This window comes from Talpa occidentalis, unplaced genomic scaffold (assembly GCF_014898055.3).
Source record: "Talpa occidentalis isolate TD23 unplaced genomic scaffold, MPIMG_talOcc4v2.1 talOcc4.11, whole genome shotgun sequence".
In the NCBI taxonomy this organism is placed as follows: Eukaryota; Metazoa; Chordata; class Mammalia; order Eulipotyphla; family Talpidae; genus Talpa; species Talpa occidentalis.
In genome coordinates, this window is record NW_023601104.1 from 34,646,629 (window position 1) to 34,667,638 (window position 21,010).

Here is a 21,010-nt window from a genome sequence, read left to right on the forward strand (position 1 = left end):
TCAAAATAAATATTTTTTTCTGAATAACAATTACTTACATCGTGGGGCAGGGTCTGCTTTACAGTCTGGTTTATAGAACAGTGTTTGGAAAAGTACTGAGCTAACTTGATTCCCTCATTCGACTGTGGAAGGAAACCACGGACCAGAGAGGTGACTCACCTTATCCCGAGACACACAGCAGGAGCCAGCACACACCCTGGTTCCCTGGCCCAGACTTTTTCTTTGACCTGGGAGAAATTTCCACTGCATGATTGTTGCCAAGCTATTAATGAAAATGAGACCTAAATTAGCTTTAGAAAATGAGGTTTTAGCATTGGAAAGTTTTTGAGTATTGAAATCGGGAATGCAAATGAGTATATGTGCTAGAAATCAATTAGCAAGAAAGAGGCCCCACAAATTCTAGACATTGCAACCCATAGTACCTCTTGGGGTCTCAGTTTCCCCTTCTTTGAGGTGAGAGGTGTGGGGCTAGGTTAGCCACGATCCTCCCAGAGGAGATGGGATTCTGGGATTTCAGAGACAAGTGTCAAATAGAGAGGGTTGGAGAATAGAGTGGAGAATTTCTTGGGTGGGGGTGACCATGGGCATACGACCCCTGGCAGCCTTCTCAGATGCCCACTGAGGGAGGTCCTTGTCTCCAGATGCAAAGTGTGCACCTCACATTAGCTTGCAAGGCAGCACTGATTAGTAATTAAACGGCTTAAAAAAATAAAGCCATTAAAGCTAATGCCATCAAAATCAGAACCTCAGATGCTGGCTCATAATTATGAGTGTACCTCAAGACCCACAGGAGAGGACATTTACATTTTAACACGCACACTGCACAGGCATTAACAGCTCCCTCGCCCGCCCCTGCTCCCGTCATTAGGGGACCTGCTGCTGAATTCATTCCTTTTCCAGTTTTACTCACATTCTGGAAAAAGCAGGTCATCTTGTGAGGAGTAGAGAGGCTTTGCAGCAGGTTGATGCTGGCCCTGCCATGCCTAGCTGTATTACTTTGGGCAAATAACTTAGTCATCTAGGTGACCCTCCTTTTGCACATTTTTTTTTTAAAGATTTATTTATTTATACACATAAGAACAGGGGTGTAAGCCAGAGGTGCAGGAGTGAGAGGATTCACCAGAATCTGACATTTCCAGAATAGGTGGATCTCCTGAAATACACTGCTGAGGGGAGCAGCGGGCGAGGCAGGAGAAGTCTGTTGCGCCATGTGGGTCAGCTCCCTGGCCGGCCAATAATCGAACTCATGCTGCAGTGACTGGCGATAGCTTGATAGCGCCTTTAACCCCTGCACCATCAGGGAGGCCCTCCTTTTGCACATCCTTAAATGGGGTTACATTGTCCACCTTGTAGTGTTGTGCTAAGGGCTAAGGGTGAAATGTGTCAGTGCATTTTCAAATGTAACACATGGTCCGTGCTCCATAACTGGAGCTGCTATTGGACCTGGTGCTGAGCACTTAGTAGGCGCTAAACCAATGTCTCCTGAATTGAGAGCCTATAGTGTGGCTGGTCCTGTGCTGGACAAGGCTCTGGGCAGGCTTAATTCTCTCTGGGAGCTGAGTAGAATGAACAAGAAATGACTGGACTCACTTAAGCCTAAGGCTCCCAGGGTTGCTCTACAACACAGGGGGCACCAGAGAGGCTGGGCTTTGGAGTCTGGGAGAAGACCCATCCGCTGGAAAGATGGACAGGATTCAGCACCTGCTTTTTGCCTGGCCTCATCCTGGGTGCTTTACGTGAACCATCTCATTTATTCTTAGAAACATCCCAATTGACAGATGAGAACATTGAGGCTGAGTGAAGCCAACCAGCTTGTCCAGCATCACAGAGCTAGAAAGTGGGGGAACCCGTGGTCAGTTGGAATCTGTGAGGCCCCACAGCCCATTGTCTTTTCATCACACCAGGAAGCACACCCAACAGGGGTGATTCATATATGCACCGATCCTTGGATGTTGGGACTGCAGAAACAGAAAAGACAGATGTCTGAGGTTCCTGAAGGACTGACTAAGAGGAAGACTTAGCCCAGAACGTCTGAGTGAGAAAAGTCAGCCCCTGGTAACAACTGGACCTCACAGTTGTGCTTCAAAGTGAAGACAACCCCATCCTTCAGGTTGTGTGCTGCCCCTGGAGGCAAACCTTGTCAATTACCCTGAGACCCGTGGACTGCAGAATTGGGGGTCTGCAGCTCTCCCTTCACCTTTGAGGGCAATTATTTGGGAAAAAGAGCCAGTCAATATCCCAGTGAATCTGACAGGCTGCATTCTAGATTTCTAGAAATTCATTGCTCTGTGACGTTGTGCAGTTACTTTGTCTCTCTGTGCCTCCCCTTGCTATTCTGTAAAATGAGGGAGTGGGACAAGCCAAGCTCAATATCCCTCCCAGCCTTGGCTCTGATTCTGTGTGAGCCTTTGCATTCTTGGGAATGCTTTGAAAATAAAGTACCTGTTCTTGGTACCTGGCTCACTCCGCTCTCATTATTTCCCCTAAGACTTAACTCTCCAAAGGCTAAGAAACAAAAGTTTGGGGGTCTTTTTTTTTTGAAACATAAAATATCCGGACCAGACAGGCCATTTTCAGTCGGTCCCTGGGGCCTAGTCAGCTATTAAAGATGGAAATTATATATTCATAACACAGGATATTGCTGCTTGCTTATTTATAACTTGCTCCATTTCAAGAATATTTATTCTAGACGAGGAGGCTTGATAATTTTCATCCAATCTACTCCTCGTAGCTTAGGGCAAAAGAAGGAAACAGCTCAATTGAAGGAGCGCTTTTCTATTATCGGCAGGTAGGAAAGGAACACTGCTTCTCTTCCTGTGGCCAGGAACACAACAGATTGGTGCTGGCAGCCAGCTGCTCAATCTCACAACCTCCTGGGACACCCCAGCCATGACCTCAGCTCCCCTGGGCAGGATGATCTCAGACAAGGCAAAACTTAGCATGGGAGGGGCAAAGCAGCAAAATCTCAGTCCCCAACTTTGACCCAGGGACAGACTGAGGCCCAGAAAAATGGCATGTGCTTGCTCAAGGTCAAAGAGACATACATGCATAGGCATGCACAGACACACAGACATTCACACACACACACACACACACACACACACACACTCACAAACAGCTAGGTTGTGATCCCAGCCACCCTCAGGCCAGCACTGTTTCAAGGAGGGAAAGGAAGCTATTGAATACCTACTATGTGCCAGTCTCCAGTCTAGATGCCAAATCAGGCCAACCAGATTTTATGAAGCACTCAAGTAATGCCCATCCTGTGCTGGGCAGTGTGGGAGTCAAGAAAGGGAGGCTGGCACTTAAAGGGAGATTTCCTCTGAGAAGCTGAGAGTACAATTGGTGCCTCGCATCACCTGCTGGTCCTACCAATCAGCAATTCCCACCTCCCTGCCCTCTCCCCAGCTACTGGATTACTGGTGTGATTCCCACTGGTCCCTGCAGGACTACAAGAAAGTGGTCCAAGATTACAAAGCTAGGGAGGGGAGGGTGGAGCCCAGATTTGAACCCACCCTGGTTCGACCCAGGAGCCAGTTTCTGTTATGCTCAAGCCTTTCTCTAGTTAGACTCCAGACAACGCAGGTTCCCTCTATGCCCGTGGGCATTCAGGTTCTGAGCCCCACAGCTCCAGGCAGCACCTGGAGGAGAGCCAGACTTGGTGGAATCATTGCATGATTGCTGGAAAAAGGCCGAGGACCAATGCAGCCTCTAACAACCAGGCACAACACACAAGCACACACACACAGCACATATGCCTGTATGAGACAACAGACATGTGCACACACCAGACACCACACGTTCACATGCCCATAGATGCACTCACACCTTGTCATGGTGCCTGCAAGCATATACACACACAGGCACATGCACACACATGTGAGGTATGGCTGGCCTTTGCATGCTTTGAGCACCCCCAATTATGCATTCTCCTGCTGCTCACTCACAGAGTCTGGAAATCACCAAGTCTGAAGAAGTATATGTTTGTGTTGTGTCATTTATTCATTCTGCAAACATTTACTGAGCATCAATTACATGGCAGGCCCTGAGGAGACGTGCATTAACAGGAAGAGTGGGGAGCACAAATCACCCAGTTCTGCCCTCCTGAAGGGGCGGTTTGTGGGGGACCCTGATTCATCTGGGCTCTGGGAGGTGTGGGAGGGTAAATCTAGTGACCTGGGCCCACTAGGGTGCAGTGAGTTTGGAAAGGTGAGCACATTTAGCTTCATGACTGGGGAGATGGGTGAGAGCTGTGAAGAAAGAACTGACCATGCAGAGGCCCCAAAACTGGGGGAGAAAGGTGTGGGGGTGCTCAAGAAGAGGTCCAGGCAAAGCCAGACCCTGAAGGTCTCCATATGCCACATGAAGAATTAGGGTCCCATCAGAGCCAGTATAGGAAGGTTTGGTTGAGAATTGCTGAGGAGGGAGCAGGGACAAGCTGGGTTTCCTGCCCTGGGTGTTTGTCCTAAAGCAGCGCACGGTGCCCGTCCCAGGAGGCCCCTACATCCCACATAATTCTGCTACTGGAGCCTCAGGCATGTGATCCAGAAGGACCAAGAACCATCTGTGTCAGAACCAGGGGCCTGGAAGGGAATTCCAGGTCCAGACAGGCCTCTGGAATTAGGAATTCTGGGGTGGCCCTGAAAGATATATTTTACAAGCTCAGCAGAAAACCAGGAAGGAGAGTGATGGCTGAAGACCTTTAACTCGATCCCTGACATTTAGGCTGTTGAGAGTGCCTGAGAGTCTCTGGCCACTAGCACGGAGGTGGGCAACCGTCAGCATGCATTCGAATGAGCTGGAGAACTTTGAAAATGTGGCAGCCTGGACCTCATGTTCAGGGATTCTAATTCACTTGGTAGGGGGCCTGGGTGCCATTGCTGTAAATGCTTCCAGGAGGTTCTGTTTGATGCATCCAAGGTGAGAGAGTGAATGCTCTGAGCCCTAAATCTGGGGTGTGGGTGGGGTTTGAGGGCAACTCCAGGAGTGCTAGTTCAGCCTTGCCCCTTCTTGCATGTGACTCCATGTCCCCATTCCATGCGGAGCTTGTGCTGGCGCTGGGATGCTGGCAGCCGCACCCCTGACTTGGAGGGGTGCCCTATCCTGAGGGGAGTGTGCTGCATGTGACAGTCCCTGCACCTTGTCTGAGCCCTGACCCAGTTCACTGGGGGCAGGAAACATGCATGTTGAGAATCTCAAAGCCAGAGGAATCTCTCCCCATTCTGTTTTCCTATCTGAGGTCCAGGGAAGAGGAAGCTGGTCCCCAGGTCTCACAGTGTAAAGGGGAGTGAGGTGAGCTTGTGACAGGGTGAGGAGCCCACCCCTCTCTCTGGCGTCCCAGACAGCATGAGGGCAGCAGGAAGGGCTGCACATGAACTCAGGGCAGGGAGGTGCAAGGTGAGTGGTTGAACTTCCAGGGTGAAAGGATTGAAGCCATCAGAGCCCAGCAGATGGCTGAGCCACCCCACGCCCACCGGAAACCAGCATCTGTGTAGTCCTCGCCCCTCGTTCTGTCCTTGTGGGAGCTGTAGTCCAAGCATAGGTCCCAGGTCACACATGCACACTCCCTCAGACACATGCTGCCTCAGTACACCAGTCACAGACACACAGGCACCTATACAGACATTCAGACACATGAATGTACAAAGACTTGCATGGCACACACAGACACACACACATGCACACACACACACACACACACTCTCATGTACGCATAGCTACTTAGACATCTGTGACCTCCAGAGCTCTTTCCATGTATTGCTTCGTGTCTCAAACTGAGTGTAGCTTATTGATTCTTTGGTATTGAAAAATTTATTTCTGCATTTTTAAAGCCACAGTTCGTGCTCAGGATATCCTAGACCTTAATATCAGATAAATCATAGTGACATGAGGTTGGGGGTGGGGGGGGGCGATTTTCTTTTCTATTCCTTGAAATCAATAAATCATTTGTAAATGCTTTTAATAGAGATAAATGAACACCAGCCTTTACCTTATTATAACACTGGTATTTTCAACCTGTAAATATGGGGTTTGTCGGCCCAATAGTCTATAGATTCTATAAAAACAGGAAGCCCCCTTCCAGGCTTCGGCCTCCTCATTGACACAGATGGCCAGGCTCCCCTACATGCGGTGAGGCTCTGGAGCCAAGCCGGCTTGCCCATAGGGGATTTCCTCCTTTTAACCCCGACATGGCAACATGGGCCACAGATGTCCTTCCCCCACAGGGACACACTCACAGTACTGGTTATAATAGTTTGCATGAAAGTGCAAAGCAATGTACAGGTGTGGGAGTATCCACACTGCACTGCCCGTGTACAGAGACATGTACACATGTGTACTACAGAGAAACATGTATGCACATGTATAGAGACATGCATATGCACCTGCCACATGCATGTGGAACCCGCCTGAACATGCTCTCCGAGGCTGTTTATTATCCACAAATACAGTTGTGTGTGCATGAGAGAGAGAGACAGATAGGGGAGGAGTTGGTTTCATTTTATCAGAAGGTGGGGGAACAATTATTCTAGGCTTTATATTTTTAATTGTGAGACCTAAGGCTTTATATCATCTATTCTTACCTCATTTGTCCTCCCACCTGACCCATATTTTATTTTCTGGAAACCACAGGTGAGATGCTGAGCTCTGGGGTGATATTAGCAGTGACTCAGGGCAGGGGTTTCCTCCATCATTTGCTGTTCGGAAGGAGTGGCCAAGGGCTTGTGAGCTGAAGAAACTCCCAGAGCTTACAGTCAAGATCAGGTGTAAATGTCAAAGCCTGCAGAGGAAGAGTTAAAAGGTGTGGCTATTTTCTGCAGAGCCCGTTGTGAATATCTCCTCCAAGGCCAGGGGCAATACTATTGCACAAAGGTGCAGAGGCCTCCCAAGAAGGCCACTGGCAGATGACCCCCATGTGGCCTCTCCCTGAAGGAGCAGTTAGCAGAAATGCCTTCTTTGCAGGAGGTGAAGGATGCAGGCTTTGTAGCTTTGTAGTCCTGCCCCCGGGATAGGGTGCCTCAACCCAGCGGGGACTCTGCTCTTCGCCTGTCAAGTTGCCCTACCCCTGAGTCTCTAGGGAGTCATGCTTGCTCTCTTTTATTTCTAGAAGAAAACACACTCATCTCTGACCCCTCTCGGTGAGCAGGGTGTGGCAGGACCCAGCCTGTCCCACCCAACATCATCCCCCTCCTGGCAAGGCCAACACAGCAGTGTTGGTGCAGGGGCCAGACCAGAGCATTGGCACCTGAGTCACCAGGCAACATGCACTCAGTCACCTGGGCCGTAACCCCCTTCCCTTATGCGGGGCAGGACTATCACATAGGCCACTCTGGGGGAGTCCTGAATGGTATGTGCCAGGACAAGTCTGAACCACCTGACGAACAGGTTTTTAAAAGCTAATCTTATCTGAGACTTGCTGATCCCATCAAAAGGAGATCACGTCCTCCAAGATGGGACAAATGGATTCACTGCACGATATTTGCCAAGAGCAGTGAGTTTACAAAGCTCTTTAAGGAAAGAATTTGTCTTTATGCTCCAAACACCCCTAGGAAGAGCACACAAGGCATTCTTATCCCAGCTCTACAGATGAGAAAGCCCTGGAGGGAGAAGCTAGCTCAAGGTCACACTGAAGTAAGTGCATAGGGCCAAGACTCCAACTCAACGTGGGGTCTGTGATCTTGAGGCTCAGAATGTTCTAAAGTTTTAGAATTGAGGAAATGTCTCCATAAAGCCTGCCTGGATGGCCTGAATGTGGCCATAGGCCCTTAGCCAAGGTTGCCTGCCCACACGGGGCACTGAGAACTCACGGTCCGTGATTGTCGTCACTCTATTCCTAGTACCTGGCACAGCACTTGACACAGGATAGGTGATCAGGCCACTACTTGTAGAATGAATTGAAGCCTAGATGATGACAGGCTGGCTGGACAGATGGACAGACAGATGGGTGGATGCATAAGATCACAAAGGGTGGTTGAGGACTTTGAAGCTGTACAATCTAAACTTTCAATCCTGCCTCCATTTTCCTCAATATGTGCCTTTGGACAATCCACTGAACTCCCTGGGGCCTCAGTCCCTGAGGCTGAAAATGCATTATTGCTATCTACCTCATAGGTGTGTTGAGATGATATTAATAATCTGTGCCAAGCTCCGAGCACAGTACATGGCATGAGGATACAGTTCCATTATGGGGCTTATTTCTCCCCATTCCTGCAGGGGTTGGGTTTGCCTACCAAGAGCCAACTACTACCACCCTCCATGTCTATGCAAGTTTGGCCACTCACTGCTCTGTCCCTGTCCAGCCTAAGCAGCTCACTGGGACCAAACCCCGGCTTCCTTTCCCTGCCCACCCCCGCCCCTCCACCACCACCAGTCACCTCTGAAACTGGACCCGTCTGCACAGAACAAGTGCATTTATTGGATTCAAGCTTCTAAGATCCAGACACCAAGTGTGCTCGGGGAGCCCTTGTTCTGTGATTGGTGGTAGGTGTTAGGGTGTTAGAAGAGAAAGGGGAAGGAGATTCTTCCTGTCTCCTCCTTCCTTACCTCTACTCCTTCAGGAAGCCAGTGGGTGAGGAGAGGAACACACTTTTTCTGTCAGAATGCTTCTTGCTGCTTCGAACAGGGAAACTCATCCTACTGGCTTAAACAATAAGACAGCTATGGCCTGGCAAAGGGCCCAGAGGTACGGCAGAGGCAGTGAGGTCCCCATGTGGTCGCAAGATGGAAGCTCCAAGCATCTCATGTGATAAGCCAACATCAAGCAGGCAGAAGCCATTCCATCTGTGAGAAAAAGCTCCCCAGAAGGTGCTTCTTCCTCCCTTCACACAAGCTCACACAACCCCAGGCTGCCTGGACTTGGAGAGTACTTGCTTTGAAGCATCCACAGTTCCAGCTTGACCTGGGCAGGAGCCTTGGGTGAGGACTCCTCCATAAAGGTGGTGCAGCCACTTTATTATCTGTTCAATATGTCCTTTGATGGGATTGGGCCTGTTGGGCTGGCCTAGAATATTAGCTGGGTTAATTGTCCCTTCAAATGAACAACCAGTTCAATCAAGGACTTAATGCCCTCAGCCATTCAATTATGCCTGCCTCTGGACATGAGAGGCCATTACTGCCCCAGTGCCCTGTGTGTAGGGAGAAGGAGACTGCTCTGTGTGTGTGTGTGTGTGTGTGTGTGTGTGTGTGAGTGTGTGTGGTCATTGCCTACAGGCATTTGTTAAAAGAAAACTATGGCTCAGAACCCAACCTGGCAGACAACACTTGACCTCGGTTGTTGGCTGCATGGCCTCTTCAGGTACTCTGGCCAGCTTTACTCAAAGGATTTTGCAACTGAATCTCACTTTTATGGGCATAGTGTGTGTGTGTTTGTGTGTGTGTGTGTGTGTGTATGTGTGTGTGTGAATGAGAAAGGTGTGGGGGGAGAGGATCTCAATAAGACCTGTGGGGTTAATATTCTTCCAATTAAATCATTAAAATAAAATTCATTCCTCAAAAAGCCACATTTACACCCACATATCCAAATTCAGCCACTGTTCACTCTGCAAAAACAAAACAAAACAAACAAAAAACTTTGCTCCAGAGTTTTCCATAGGACTATGAAAGAATGTTCATTTTCCAAGACAACAATAAGATGTGGCTAGCAACAGCTCGTAAGTCCACACCAGCAGAAAAGCTAACCATCTCCTGGCACATCTTTCCAGAACATGCGGCCACCAAGGTTGATGTGTCTCTATTCACTGACAGGCAGAGGAAACATGGCATTTAAACAAGAAGGTGGCAGAATTGTAAGCTTACAGCATGACACAGTCATGGAAATGTGTGCTTATTTGGGTCTGCGTGAGTATTCACGGACAGAGACTTGTCTGAAAAAATAGGTCCCCCAATTTTCCCACCGTGTACATCTGAGTGGTGAGATTTCAGGCAATTTTGCTTTATTTTCATTTTCTGTGATTCCTGGCAATTCTACAAAAGCATATGTAATCTAATCGAGACAATGCAGCAATTTTTATTTGGGGACATTTCTCACACCTTTGCAGAGCCCCATCCTACAGGCAAAGCTCACCCTCGCCTCACCTCTTGAGGGGGCACAGCACTGCGTGGGGTGCAGGCGACCCATGCAGCCCCAGTTCTGTCATTGTTCCCTTTGGGCGCTCTTGGACTCAATTTGCTTCTCCAGGAAATGGTAATGTTATTGACGTCAAACAACCTGAAAGGGCTTTTATTGTGATGGTCAGAATACAATACTTACTCTATCATAAAACCAAAAAATGCAGAAAAGTATATGATAGGAACCATTACCTATGATCGCATCAGCCAAAGAGTCTTGTTGTTAGCATTTTGGACCATTTTGTCTTAGTGTTTGTTTCTGGGCATAGTGGGGGTGAGGATCCGGAAGCCCCATGCATGGGCACCTGGACCCAGCCCAGGCACTGACCAGTGGGGGTTTGGGGAGCACTCTGTCCCCTGCCATTTCTTTATGTATAAATATATTTATACATCTATTTCACTCTGGGAATGGTGGCCTAATGCCTTTCTCATATATTATTAAATGAGATGAGGATGCTGGAGCTCCAGCGCTGTTCCTGGCACAGAGGGAGTATTGTTATACTGTAAATGCCAGTGTAGAGCCCTCCCCTCCCCCCAGCACTGTATCAGCTTCTCCTGTTTCAGAGGATGATCACCAACAGTGTAGTTGTGGTTCCTGGCCCTGGCCTTGCCCCAGACTTGTCTGGGGAGCTTATAAATACTGATGGCCAGGCTCCACCCTAGAATAATTAAATAAGAATTGTGGGGGTGGGACCCTGACATTGGTATTTCTGGAAAGTTCCCCAGAGGATCCTAATGTGAGCCCAGGCTGAGAACCACTGGTGCATGCCAAAGTGTTTTAGAAAGGCCAGAGCTGCGTGAGCAGAAGGGACTATTGTTATTAATTGAAGAGGTTTCTCCAGGGCTGTTGGTGGCTCCCAGCTCCTCTTCCCTCTCACTTGATTCTTCTAGTGAAGCTCACGGACAAAAATCACAATCTTTTGCTTGGCCTAGGGTCTTTAGGGGTCACTGAGCACCCTCCTCTGAGGTTTATTTTCCCCCTCACATTATATCATTTTTAAAATTTATTTATTTATATGTATTTTACATCATTGTTCATTAAACTGGTGTTAGGATGCCTTGAATCTCCTTGGAGCCCTGGGGTGAGCTGAGCACTTGCCTTCAGAACAAGGGACTAGGCGTTCCCTCACACTGCACTGGCCTCGATGGGCGATAATTTGGCAGTGTCCCTCAAAATTTAAAATGCACACACTAATTCTACTCTTAAGTATATAACCAATGGTCATGAGTCTTAATTAACACCCCCCAAAAGATATGTAGAGCAGCATTGTTAATAATAGCCTGCTACTGGAAACAATCAAATGCATGTCATAGAGGAATAGATTACTAGACCGTGGTATATTCACATGAGGGAACACCAGTGATCCAGGAAAAGAACAAGCTGCCACTAAACACGACAACAGGGATGAATCTCAGACATAGGGTTGAAAAGAAAACAGACACAAGAGTACACTCTTTACGATTTCATTTATTAGAAATTCAGAAACAGGCAAGACCAACCCATGGCGAGAGAGATCGGAGGAGTGAATTACTTTGGAGGGTGGGTAGGGAACTACAAGACATGAGAGGCCGGGCTGGAAACCCCCTATGGTGACCTATTCCTTGGTCTGGTGGTGGTTACAAGTGTGGACACCTGCACGATTATTGAGAGGCATACTTTTTTTAAATAAGTTAAACTTCAATTATAAATTTCTAATGCCAAAACATTTATATATCTTTTGCCTCAGTGATTCCACTTCTAGCAATTTATATATTATATATCTTGTACATTTTCTATGTAATAATCTTGTCGTGCGTAATATATGTATATAAAGACAAATTGCACATAAAATGTGGAAACAATGTCTATATAACTTTATGTATTACAACATTTATTGTGAGAGCTAAAGGACAGAAAAAAGCAAAATGTCCTTGGACAGGGACTGGTTAAATAAACTCCGCATAGCAGTGGGACATGCCTCAGCTGCAGAAAAATAGAAAAGATTGCCAAGATCTGTTCTTAAAAGGAAACAAATCAAGGTGCTATCTTTGGGGTTGGACACAAGGGTGTTATCTTTAGGGTTAAAAAATGTAAAGAGAGGTGAAAAGAGAAAGAGGGCGGAAGAGGCATTAGTTTATAAAAGCAAAAACCAAAATCTCTCTGGACACAGGAGTAGTGCATGCAATTGGTTGACCATGAGGAGGGATGTGGGTAGCTAAATAGGGTTGAAAGAAACTTTTCTCTATATATCTTTCACACCTTTTGAATCTTGAATCAATTGCCATTGTTAGCACTTTATAATCTCATTCAAGGCCCTGCTTACTTGGGATAGATTACGAACCTCCACCTTTGTCTATAATAGACCCTGCAACACTTCCCTTGCCAACAACCATACACTACCTCCTGAGACCTCTCACAAGTGACATGACTCTTACACCTGCCCTGGCCCCCTATGTCTGCCTCTCTTCCTTTGAGAAATGCCCCTTCTTTGCTTGATCCACTGCCTCCAGGAAGGCTTCCCAGATTTCCTCATACTTCTGGGTTTCTGTTGTCCATATTTCTCAAGTTTCATTTCTCATATATCACATAACTTATCAAACTGTTGGCAATAAATGGTTTCCAGGTCTATGTGTCCTATTATAATGTCGGCTCCCAGTCTGGTGCCTGGAAAGGGGTTTGTGAAATGATGGATAGATGGTTTATGCCAGGCTGGGAACTAATGAGCAGGTTTTGTGCTGTAGACAGCCTGTTGAGTTTCCTGATTCTGTCATGAGCTGTGTCTCATTTTCCTCCTCTGTAACTTGTGAATGGGAATGGTACCTACCTACTAGAATTAGGAGGATTGAATGAATCAATACATGTAAAGCAGGTAGATGCATGGTTGGGGACAGCAGATGCATATTGGGATGAAGGTAGGATCTATATAGGTTCCAGTGAGTCCAGAAGGCTGTGGGGTGGCAGGTCTGAATCAGAACCCCCAGGAGGTGCTGTTGTAACCGATGCACTTTCCTGTGAGTGGGGGAGGGGGACAGCTGAGAGGTGTGGAGGCTGGTGTCACAGTGGCTGGTCCCCTAGCATCTTCCTGCAGGGTCTTTCTCTCCCACTGGCACACACTCCTCTGCCTCCACCTCCCCATGCCGTTCCTCCCTCATGCTGGAGAGCGAACAGCTTAGGAACTGACAGGGTGAGAGAGAATTCATAATGGGGGAGGAAGAGGGACACATTTTGGATGAAAATTCTGATCAGAACAGAGCACCATCTTAATGGCCAACTCAGATGGGTAGTTGTATTTTTACTGCCAACCTGATGATGGGTGAGAAATTGGTGCCAGAGACCTCTCTCTGCATCCTTTAACCACCTCTCATAAATTACTGTCTAAAATGAGTCCAGGAGAGCATCTTAACCTTGTAAAGGTCCAGTTTCTTCATCTGCCAAGTGGGGATAATTACTATAAGAAGGGAAGAGGATGATAATTCAATGAAACCACATGGAAAAGAGCTTTGGAACCTGTCATGCATTAGCAGAAGTTGGCAGTCAGCCTGAGATTCAGACACATATTTCCCTTAGGATTACATTAGGCATATCAGGATTCTCCAGTTACCCTAGTCCCCACCACTCCCTATGCTCACTCCAATCTGTGCCACCCTCTCCCTGGGGTTACCCTGACCTTGACAGCATGTGAATTTCCACCACTACTACACAGCATGAGCTGCCAACTGCCACATAGACAGCCCGAGCTAGGGAGAGAAGATGCAGCTCTATGAGTGCTGGGCCTCTCTTCTCCACCTGAGCCCTCAGGCCTGCTGAGGTTCTGGCCAGCACCCCTCAGTCTCACTCCCAGTAGTTTTCCATGAACCAAGAAAAAGTCAGACCTGCATGTTGCCAAGAAGACACGTCTTCCTTTAGCATTTAGGTACAGAAATGAAATCTGCAGTCTCCTAAACATGCCAAATTCCTGGTCTGCTGGAGCCTCGAAGGCCAGATGCTGCTTACTAGTCTGACTCGTGGATGCTTGAAATTCCACCATTATCCACACATTCCTCCATGCACAGCTTCACTCTGTAAAGATGAAAGAGCATGGGAGGGTGGAAAGGGAGGCCACCGAGGCTGGAGAGTGAGGCCACCTTGTTGGCAGGCAGGTTCTATAGGCTGAAGACAGAGCCAGTGCGGAGTTGAGGCCATGGGGAAAGGAGTAGAAGAGAGGAGCTGAGCGGGGCTTGGAGATGAAGTGCCCAAACTTGTGGCGGGCAGGAGTGAGTAAGGAGGGAAGAAAGGAAATCTTGTTCAGGAAGCAAAGTGGGTGCCCAGACTAGCGGTCACCCTGGAAAGAGGGCGTGGACAGCTGGCTTCGTGGTGCATGGTGGCAGCAGAGTAAAGGTGACCTAAGTAGCCCCCAGACTACTCATGTTTCCTCTTTTCTCCTGCTCTCTTGCATCCCAAACCCCATGAACACAAAGGAATATCAGATTTTCCCCTGGTGGGAAGATTCTGTCCCCACTGGGATGGTCACAAGGATGAACCTGATCCCTGGATCAGAAAATACAAGCTGGCATGTCCTGTCAAAGGCAGGGGACAGGTGCATGGGGCCCAGGAGTCTCCTTCTGGACTTTGACCTTTGATCTCCAGGCTCAGAAGGAGTCACCTCCTCTAGGGTAAGTTCTGACAGTGGACTCCAACTGCTTCCCCTTTGTCCTCAGGGGGAAAGATTATTGAAGAGGGACAGAAAGGTGGAGAGACAGATGCCTCCAGATCCCTTGACTTCATGTGGCTCCAGGCAAGACATTAACCTCTGCCTCAGTTTCTGCATCTGTAAAATGGAGGTAGCTACAGTATCTGCTTCTGAGGGCTGCCGTGAGGATGAAATGAAGGGATTCTAGGTTGAATTTTGAGCTGAACCTTAGTGGATTTGACAGATGTTCTAGGCAGAGGACGAGGGTAGAACAGGCCATGGGAACTGTGGAAGAAGCTGAGTGTGGCTGTGGGTGGAGGGGGGATAATTCTGGAGAGGCAGGCAATGGCTTGATGACAGAGGGTCTTCACTGCCCAGCAAAGGCCCTTAGGCCATCTCCTATAAGGAGAGCAGAGCAGCCTCACACTGAACAGAGAACTTCAATGCCTAACCAAGTGATTGGTCCCAAGTCCCGGGACACCCGGGTTGCAGTTTCATCCGGTCAAACCACACTCAGATGGAGCCACCTCCACTAGGTCAGCTTCTACAGCTCCTGGCCTCTTCCTGCCTGATATTCGCTCCTTTCTCTTTCTGCCTTGAATGAGAAGTTGACTTTGAGGTGAACCCAACCTGGTCTCAGACCTTAATTCTATCACTCCTGGTGAGGTAACTGAGTAAGACCCTTAACTACATGAGCCTCAGTTTCCTCATCTGAAACAAGGGGGGAACAACATTGACCTCTCAGCATGATGAAGGTGCATGTGGGGTCCCAGGGCCAGCTGGCCCCAGCATGCCTGGCTGGGACCAGATGCATCCTCTGTGCTATGAGGGTAGACTCTCTGCTGGCAGAGTATCCACTTGGTGGTCACAGGCCTGGTCCCTTGGCTCTGAGTGCAGCAAGCAAGGTAAGACCCGAGACTGGAATCTCAAGGCCGACATAGGCCTTTTGGAAAACTGCAAAACAGTTATGAACAACAGGAAAACTTTTCCTCTGTTAGCTTTGGCAGAGTGTAGAAAATCCACCTGGAGGCTGGAGTTGAGGCAAGAGACAGAAGGAAACTGATAGGCATGTCAAATATCCCCGGGTAAGAACTCACCTTTTCTGTGGACCTAAATGCTGGGTAGGGGGGCTGGAAAGCTTCTTCCAGCAGCAGCTGTGTATCGAGTGCCCAGCATGTGCAGACACTGATGGAGGGGAAGGAACATGCTGGGAACAGACAGACAAGCTCCTGCTCTCAGGGAGAGGGAGCAGATAGAAGGAAGTGAAACGAACTTGTACGTAAGAATCTCAGAGGTGCATGCTAATTTGACAAAGTAAGCCAGGTAAGGTGTGAGACCAGGGGAATTCAGAGAGGCCAGAATGAGGAGAAACCCCCTGTCCCGCTGAGAGGGAAGACGTGGCAGTACCTCTCAGTCTCACAAGTCTGGGCTCTGATTATTGTCCCATAACAGAGGTGAAGACACTGAGGCGTGGGGAGAGGAAGTGCCTCCCTTAACATGCAGGGCAGGGGAGGGTTGGAGCCAGCACTTTGAAGCTCAGGTCCCTCTGCCCTGGATACAGACCAAGAGACACAGCCTCTCACACTTACTTCTCCCAGCTCAGCAAGGTGAATCATGAGCATGCCACAGGAAGGCCCCCTATCGCACCAGGACCCAAACCACAGTGGCGGTGCCGGAACTTGCTGCCCCGCAACCCCTCTCCCTCGGGAGCAGAGGTGGCAGATGAACAAAAGGGTGTTTCACCAGGATTTCCCTGCAAGCCTGGGAGGCAGAGTAAGTCAATAAGGGCAGTGCCCATCCGTCTGGGCATGATAACAAAACACCTCCCAGTGTGCACCACTCCACCTGCAGAAGACTCCAGGTTTCAGGAGGGGCTTCTGGTAGACCCTTCACTCTCGGTCTCTGTGTCTGTGTCTGTGAGGGGCAGGAATGCCATGGGAGGAGGGAGCACCCATCCTGTTGCTGGAAGTGGTCGAGCCCTAGTTGAAGAATTTAGGGGTTGATGGTGTCACTAATCAAACTCTGTTAGGGCTGATGGCTGCCTTCCCTCTAACTCCTTAAGCCCCTTTGCAGTGTTGCTCCAGAATTGGAAGCATGGGAGCCCATGGGGCGTGCAAACGTGGGGAGGTGGTGGAGTGGCTGGATCCAGGGCCAGTTTCTGATATCTTATTCCTGCAATGGTCCTATCACACCCCCTCCCCCAAAGTTCTAACACCTTTATGTTAATTAATCAAACCTAGGGTATAGATAATAATGAGCATAGTCATATTACATCACTGGGGCATTTGAAAGAGTACTTTAACCTTAAGTGGCATCCATGGACCAGCAGCAGCCTGAGCATTGCCTGGCAATGTGCTACAAATGCACATTCCCAGGTCCCTCCCCGAACTTTGAATTGGAATCTACACTTTAGCAAGATCCCCAGGTGATCTGTGTGTACCTATGATATTTTTAAAAGAAAGTATAATCATAACTCTCCTATGAATATAAAATGAATCGAGTCAAAGATTTGGTTTAGCTCATTAATTAAGGAGGAAACCACTAAGATGTTAAAATCTTTTCAAAAGAAAATGCAAAAAGTAGATGCATATTTGAATCCCCGGGAATCGGAATTGAATTTACATATAGATGCAAAACTGGCAAAAAATCCATAGGGCAATGATCAATTGCATGGCATTGGGCATAATTTGCATTTCTATGGACAAGAATGATTTACATTGCTATCAGTTTTCCACAATTTGCAGAGTTGTAAAATAGCTCAGATAATGAAAGGCTGAAAAAAGCAAAAACCCAGAAGGGCACACTGGACAGAATACCCAGCAATCTCTCTCTATTTTGTTCCCTTCCTTTCTCTCATCCTGCCCCATTTTAATCTTTCACAGGTTTTTCTGACACAATGAAGTTTGATAAGCCCTCTCTTAGACCACTTCTGGTCTCTGGCATGCCTGGGCCAGATCAGCCTCTTCAGAGTGTGGCTAGAGCAAACCCCTGAGTCAACTGCAACACTTTCTGGACTCTGGAATTAACAGGTGGGCCAGACCAAACCTCAGGGTAGGACTGACCCAAACAAAAGAGCAGAAATTCAGAGACCTACTGGATCTGAGCTGCCTCCCTAGTCAGAGGGAGTATTTATATGGCATCTAATATCACATTCAGGGCAAGAAAATTAAAATGTATGCATTTGTTAGTTGAGTGTGATCAACTGCACCAGTTGGAAATTCATCTTCAAGAGCAGTGACTATAAGCCATAAGTTCCCTTGCTTTTATCCCTGATAAATATTTAGTTTGTGTTAGCTGGTAAAATAGATGTTCAAGGGAGGTTTTCATTGGGGCATCAGCATTGGAGATAAGGAGTTGGCTAGAATGTGGGGGAGACATTTCCAGCCTGAAGGAGGTATAAAGTTGCAGAGAGCCCAGGAAAGTTTCCCTATATTTGCTTCCTAAATAGTCCTGAGCGCAGCTATGGACTCTGCAGATTCTTGTTGCGTGGCCTTTGACTGGGAGCACAGCTGACTTTGTCAATTTGACATGGGTGGAACTTTCATTGGCTCTGCCATCGGAATACCTCAAAGGACAGGGCAGAGGTCTTCATCCAGTACATATGGCGGGGCAGGGGCTGTCTGGCCCGGCTGCTTGCAACAACTGCCAGCACTTAGAACTCCATTCTGCCTGGGCCCCATTATCACCCTGGCTGGTGCCGAAGTCAGGGGAAAAGATTTAAGCTCTTGTCTGTTCCTTAATTTTTACCTATCAGTGTTTATCAAAAAGAACTAGTTGTATGTAAGCAAAGTGGTTTAGGGACCTGGGAAACTGACCAAATGGTTGGAAGTCCTACTTGTGATCAGACAGCTTCATAGTGCTGTGTATTAACCCCTTGTGCCACCAGGGAGGCCCAACATCCTTTCTTAATCAGAAGTTTAGTCACCATCTGCCATATTGAATTTCTCACATCCTGGAGCCCAGGACTCCTTACCAGTTCAGGGGTCTTTGACTTGACTGCTCATTAGAACCACCAAAGGGACATTTAAAATACCAATTAAATCAGAACCTCTTGGGGTGAGTCCCCAGCATTGCTAACTTTTCAGCCCCCCAGGCAAATCTAATGACAACCAGACATCTGATTTCCCAAATTCCTTTTTGTCCTGAAGAGTAAAAAGGGGCCTCAGAAGAAACAGCCTACTCCCCACTTCTGGTCTAAAGCCTCCAGGCAAGCTCGTGAGCACCAGCAAGAGCCTTAGGTAACTCAGCCAGTGTGCTCTTAGTTAGCATCCCCACCTCAAACTCTGTTTTAAAAAAAAGTTTTTGATACAAATTTTTAAGAATCTTGTTAGTGCAGAAACACACACGGCTTAAACAAAACCATACACAGAATGAATTTCCACCCACCCTGCCACCCCCAAAGGCCACCATATTTGGTTTAATCATCTTTACTGAGGTATAATTTACATACCATGAAATGCACATGTTTAAACTATATGGTTGGATGAGTTTGGACAGATGCATTTGCCCCGCTCCCCACGTCCCAGGAGACATCCACTTGAACAATTCTCATTTTACTTTCTCCTGTGGTTTCTCCATGTCATGTGCTTATACTGATACTTCTTGGTCTATCGACTTTAGATGAGGTGGTGTATGAGACCAAAAAAGTCAAAGAGAAAAGGGACAGCCCTAACTACACAGGACAGCAGGTATAAAATGGGACTGTCCTGGGCTAATCAGGGGATTGAGTCAGCCTGAATTCTCTATTTATGCCCAGTCGTGATGGGGGAGATTTCGTTCCCAGACCCCATCCTAGTTCTTTCCTCTTCTCAAGTGTTGCAAATTATGTCCCTATTCTAGTTTCTCTGCTGCTTAACTTGGTAAATGTAGGTTCTATTTGTAATCCCCTATTGTTTGGGCCATTTGGAAAGATGAGGATATTAATATCCCCCCTCCTCCCCAGCCCCATTTCTATCCTCCTTCAACTACCAACATTTTACCTTTCTTATTTTTAAGTTTATCCTGTCAAGGTTGATGGCATTTGCTTCTATTTTATAGTCGTTATTGAGTCTTTTATAATTTGTGTATTAAAAAAACCTAGACATCACTGTTTATGTAATGTTGATGATGTAACTTTGTTCCTTGTGAACCAGGGAGCGTATTGTGAGTGCTGGTTGAGCCTTCTCTTTACCATCTTATTTTCCCAGGCCTCTCCCATAGGAAAGTGCTTCAAACATCAAGACAAATGCATTTTCCTTTCTTAGGCTGTACCAATTCTCCCAAATCATGTCAAAATTTAATTTGCTTCATATTTGAGTCATTCATTTCTGTTGAAGTTTTTCTCGTCCTTCCTATCTCAGTGTCTCCTATTTATTCACTGTTTATTTTGGTAAGAGAAACACATGCCTCTTCACCACATTCCTCAAAGCTTCCAGCCTCTTTGAATATTTTACTTAGCATCTATTAGTTTCTTCTTTAGGATTTTACTCTACCTGGGACCCTAATTCTCTGCTCTTGTTTGTTTTGAGAGTTTCCTTAGCTCGCTGCACACTAGTCACCCTGGAACTTTTTTTTACATTACTTGGATCCCTGAATTATTAATAATTCTATCAGTTTTTATTATCATTTTGTCCTTCGTGGTTTCCAACTCAGTTTTCAGAAATATGTAGGCTCTCAGAAAGGAAACAAGGGAAGTAAGTTTTGGAGTCTTTAAATGTTTTAATATGTGTTTGTAGACGTGGCCGTGGTGCTTTTTTCCCTTGACTGGTAGTTTGGCTGGGTATAGATTGCCAAGTTCAAAGCCATTGCACTTAACACTTAGAGAGGCAATGTAGAAAAGAGGTTATGAGCCCAGTCTCTAAACTACCATTTACTGGATCCAACCAGGCCCTACACCGCTCTGTTCCTTAGTTTTATTATCCAAAAACTGAGATGAAAATAGTACCAACATCATGGAGTTGTGATGAAGGGTGATTTACTTGATAGATGCCTGCACTGTAGTGCTAAGCCAGCGCCAACACGTAGGAAGTGTTGGCTGTTGTTCTTCTAGCCTCCACTGTTGCTTAGTAGGATTACCAAGCCAGTCTGATCCTGCTTCTTCGTCAAAGAAGTAGATATTCTGGTTCTTTGTAGATCAGTGTTCTGGTTTTTCAGGAAATGTTTCAGGATCTTCTCTAATCTTTGATATTTTTTAATTGCCCAGCACTATGTCTGTTTGGCATTCTCTCAGGCCTTCAGTTAAAAGACTCAGTGTCCCTTTTTGTTGCTGGGGATTTTTA